General features: G+C 37.2%; 1 pseudogene; it reads right to left on the reverse strand.

Moving 5' to 3' along the window:
• Window positions 1-578: 578 nt before the first annotated feature.
• The window catches only part of LOC122151336, a 12,430-nt pseudogene continuing 7,568 nt past the window's right edge, over window positions 579-5,440 (reverse strand).

Consider the following 5,440-nt stretch of genomic DNA (forward strand, 5'->3'; position numbering starts at 1 on the left):
TCAACTTGTCAAATCCTAGGAAATTAACCCCATTCAAGTCACATTAGAAATGTCTCAGTTTTATAAAATAATATAACATTTTTGCAATATTGAGTTCTCTTGTTTCTCCATTATTTTGTCATTGAAATTTTGAATATTTCATTTTTCCTTATAAAGGTATTTCATAGCTTGTAAGATTTATTTATTTTTGCAACTGAAAATATTCTTTATTTTTAAAATTGAATTACTAAATATTTACTGAGCAACTGATGTATAGGAAGGCTTGGTGGTGCAATGATTAAGCAGTCATTTGCTAACTGAAAGGTCAGCAGTTCAAACACAACAATTGCTCAATGGAGAACGATGTGGCCCTTTGTACCCATAAAGGTTACAGCCTTGGAAACCCTATGGAGAAGTTCTTCTCTGTCCTATGTTGTCCTAATGAGTCAGAATAGACAACAGCACACAACATCAACACCTGCTGTGAATCAGACAGAGGGATAGAAATAAATTGCCTGTTCAGAGTAACATTAAACAGTGCCCAAATTCTCATCATAATATATCCATTCTGCTGATTTTAGCATCCACTTATTATTTGGTTATTCTTCAAGTACAATTTTCTCAAGTGTACTTTCAAATACTGCATGATCATCATTAAGTATTCAAAGGACTATCTGAAAGTCTATCTGAGCTACCATTGCTTTCACTGCCATTTGACAAAGCAGTGGTCAACACAGTAAAATCTTTCCTTTTGGTTACAGTGGAACAGTATACTTGATTGCCAGGCATCCATTTTTAGGCAAAAAGCAAATAATTGAGATATTGTGATTGAGAACACTATATGCTCTGTCGATCAGTAAAGTGCTCACAACTCAATTCTTCTGGCTTACATTACCTGAATAGAAAGCATCAATTTCTTATAAGCAACTATAGTAGAAAAAAACGAAAGCATAGTCACATATGTCTCCAAAGCTTCATGTTTAACCTCAAAGCAGTGTCTGAAAATGAAGTTTGCCAATATTCTAAAGAAACTTGTTGTTGTTCCAAAGAATATTGGCCCATAGGAGCTCTGGTGACATAGTGCCTAAGGCATTTGACTGTTAACCAGAAAGTTAGGGGTTCAAACCAACCAGCCCCTCTGTGCAAGAAAGATGGGGCAATCTACTTCCAGAAATATTTGCCCCCTGGGAAACCCAAAGGGGGTCTCTAGGAGTCAGAATCAACTTGATGGCAGTGAGTTTGGTTTGGGTTTTGGTATACAATTACGGTCTTTTCTAAGATATTCAATTTCTTTTCTATGATTTCGGTGACCTTTGGTCTTCTGAGTTTTACATCTTCTAGAAAATGGGTTGCTTGGGCCTGCCTATATGTGTGCCATCTTGATGGCCTTAGGACTTAGTGTAGAAAGACAATTTACTGAGATACTGAGTTTTTGGTCACCTTATAAGTTTCCCTCATACCGTTGTAAGTTAACCAAGACCTTTGTAGTTCCCCTATCCATCATCACCAAATTGATTCCAACTGATAATGACACTATAGGACAGAGTAGAAGTGCCCTATAAGGTCTTTAAGGCTATAATCTGTATGGAAGCAGGCTGGCACATCTCTCTCCTGCAGAGCTGCTGGTGGGTTCAAACCAACTACCTTCAATTAGCAGCTGAGATCTTTAACCACGGTACCACAATGACTCCCTATCGTTCTCTAGCTCTAACATTTCAGGTCAGGGGAGGCTGGAAATCAGTAGTTTCTTGTTGAAAACTGTCTCTATACTCTGTCATGAAAGCCTGAGCTCATTTTAGATGTGTATTACACTGGGTTCTCTAGAGAAACAAAACCAGTAGAGCTTATATAGAGAGAGAAAGAGAAATTTATCTTAGGAAAATGGCTCACACACTTATAGAAGCTGGCAAGTCTAAAGTTCTTGGATCAGACATCAAGCTGGAGGCTTTTCCCGACTCTTGCAGCTGCAGGGGCTGAGGAGCCCAAGGTTGGCAGGCAGTATACTGACTGTTGACTCCAACGAATGACAAATCCAAGATCTCCAGGCCAAATGGTGGATTGTTCACTCATGGACAGTTGTAGGCAGCACAACAGAATCCCAATCCACAGAAGAGTGTCTCTTTTCCCAGGATGTCCATAAATATACTGCAAGCAGGCCACACCTCTAGGGAAACTCCCTTTCAAAGATTGGCTGTTCAAAACATATTCATCTGATCCCATCATGAAAATAAGCACATCACAACTGCTTAAACCACACAGAATTGTGGTCCAATAAAGTTGACACACAGCTCCAACTATCACAGGATGTTATGTTGAGTTTCCCAAGGTACTTCCCCAGCTCACATAGGCACCACAATTAAAACCTTCAAGTCAACTCCAGCTTCATATCTGAGAACCATTCAACCAAAGGTTTATTTTTATTTTTAAAATATATTGTTTTGAGATAATAACATCTGTAGTTGCTTGGAATAGTACAGAGATCCCACATACTCTTTAGTCAATTACTCCCAAATGGGAACATCTTGCAAAACAATATTGACATTGATAAACTCAAGATAAAGACAGGTATGTCTTCACAAGGAACCCTTGTATTATCCTTTTACAATGACATTCATCCCATGCATGACAGCCCCTGACTTGTGATAATCACTAAAATGTTCACCATTTTTATCATTTTATTTCCAGAATGTTACATACACTAATTCTTCACTTATCAACATGATTAGGTTCCAAAGACCAGGTTATTGTGCAAAAATGGAGGATGACCACATCAAATCATAAAATAGAGTATGACTACATCATTACATAGCTGCCAAATTTCATCATTAGATAACTCTTTAAACATTGAGAATCATGGCCTAGCCAAGTTGATACAAAACCTTCACTATCACAACCAGCATTACTCTTGCCTACCACATTATTTTCGTTTTCTATGTGTTGCAAAGTAGAATTGCTCCATAGGGCTTTCTTGGCTATAATCTTTATGGAAGTTCTCCGGTCCATTCTTCCTGCAGTCCCTGGGTTGGTTCCAAATACCAACCAGTAGGTTAGCAGCTGAGTAAAAACCAATTGCACCTCCCCGGGATCTCAGAAAGGATTAAGACCCAGCATACTCATATATGACTTCATGTTAGATTAACTGATAATATCCCAAGACGTAGTTCCAAACAAGTTCTCATTCACAGGCACAGGGCTGTGGAATTCAACATATCGTTTGGAGGAATCATTAAATCCATAAGATCAAGCAAGGTTAAGTGCTGTATAGACAGTGCTGACTTATAGCCACCCCTATGTATGACAGGATGAAACACTGGCTGATGCTGTGCCACCATCACCATAGTTACTATATTTAAGCCCATTGTTGTAGCCATTGCATCAATCCATCCTGCTGATGGTGTTCCTCTTCTTTGCTGACCCGTTTACCAAATGTGATGTCCTTCTCCTGGGACTCAGCCCTTCAAATAACATGCACTAAGTGAGATGAAGTCTTACCATCTGTCCTTCTAAAGAACATTCAGGCTGTACTTCCTTCCAGACAGATTTGTACACTTTTCTGGCGGTCCATGGTTTATTCAATATTCTTTGCCAACACCATAATTCAAATGCATCAGTTGTTCTTCTGTCTTCCTTATTCACTGTTCAGCTTTATATAATGCAACTGAAGATACCATGCCTTGGGTGTGAAACACCTTAGTCCTCAAAGTGACATATTTGGTTTTTAATATTTCAAAGAAGTCAGTCATTTGCAGGTTTCCCCAGTGCAATACATTTCTTGACTGCTGCTTCCATAGGCATTGACTGTGGATTCAAGTAAAATGAAATACTTGACAACTTAAATATTTTCTCCACAATGTTGCTTATTGTTCCAGTTATGAGGGTTTTTTTCTTTTTTTCTTTATATTTAGGTGTGATCCATACTGAATACTGTAGTCTTTGATCTTTATCAGCAAGTGCTTCAAGTCCTCTTCACGTTCAGCAAGCAAGATTGTGTCATCTACATATCACAGGTTGTTAATGAGTTTTCCTTCTCTCACAATGCCCCATTCTTCTTAATGTAGTCCAGCATCTCAAATTATTTGTTCAGCATACAAATTGAACAAATATGACGAAAGGATACAGCCCTGACACACACCATTCTTGATTTTAAGGCATGCACTATTCCATTTTTCTGTTTGAAGGACTGCTTCTGGATCTAAGTACAGATTTCAAATGAGCATAATTAAGTGTTCTAGAATTCCCATTTTTCACAATATTACCCTAATTAGTTATGATCCATACAGTCGAACACTTTTGCCCAGTCAATAAAACATAGATCAACATTTTTCTGGTATCTTCTGCTTTCAGAAAAGCTCCATCTGACATCAGCAATGACATCCCTCATTCCATGTCCTCTTCTGAATCTTGCTTGCATTTCTGGAAGATCCCTGTCAATATACTGCTGCAACTGTTTTTGAGTTATTTTGGCAAAATTTTACTTTTGTAAAATTTTACTTTTTTGTGTGCTTTTAATGATACTATTCAGTAATTTCTGCATTCCTTTGCATAACTTTTCTTTGGAATAGGCATATATATGAGTCTTTTCCAGTCAGTTAGTCAGGTAGCTGTCTTCCATATTTTTTGACAAAGACAAGTGAGCACTTCCAGCATTGAATCCATTTGGTAAAACATCTCAACTGGTATTCTGTCAATTCCTGCAGGCTTGTTTTCATCAACGCCTTCAGTGTAGCTTGGACTTCTTCCTTTAGTACCATTGTTTCTTGATCATATGTTACCTCTTGAAATAGTTTAATATCAAACAACTATTTTTGATATGGTGTCTCTGTATGTCCATCTTTTTTCAGTGCTTCCAGTCATTCAATATTTTCTGCATAGAATATTTCAATATTGCAACTCAAGGCTGGAAGTTTTTCTTCAATTCTTTGTGCATGAGAAATACAAGTATGTTCTTCCCTTTTGTTTTTCTAACTCCAAGTCTTTGACCACTTTTTTTTTTAAATAATACTATCTTCTTAAGCTGCCCTTTAAAATGTTCTGTTTAGCTTTTATACCACATCATGTATATTTGATTTGCAAATGTTGATTTGCTTTAGTTACTCTATGTTCAACGGCAAGTTTCAGAGTATCTTCTAATATCCATTTTGGTCTTTTCTTCCTTTTCTGTTTTTTAATGATCTTTTTCTTTCTTTATACATGATGTTCTTGATGTCATCACACAGCTCATCTGGCGTTTAGTCCTTAGTATCAAATGGGTCAAATCTATTCTTGAGATGGTTTCTAAATTCAGGTATGATATACTAAAGGTTGTAGCTTGGCTCTCATGGACTTGTTTTAATTTTCTTCAGCTTCAAGTTGAACTTATACATGAGCAATTGATGATTTATTCCTCAGGTGGTCCCTTGCCTTGTTCTAACTGATGATAATGAGCCTATTCATCATCTCTTTTCACAGATATATATATATA

The sequence above is a fragment of the Orycteropus afer genome, unplaced genomic scaffold (assembly GCF_000298275.1).
Source record: "Orycteropus afer afer isolate SDZICR_OR568_19922 unplaced genomic scaffold, OryAfe1.0 scaffold00394, whole genome shotgun sequence".
NCBI classification, from domain to species: Eukaryota; Metazoa; Chordata; class Mammalia; order Tubulidentata; family Orycteropodidae; genus Orycteropus; species Orycteropus afer.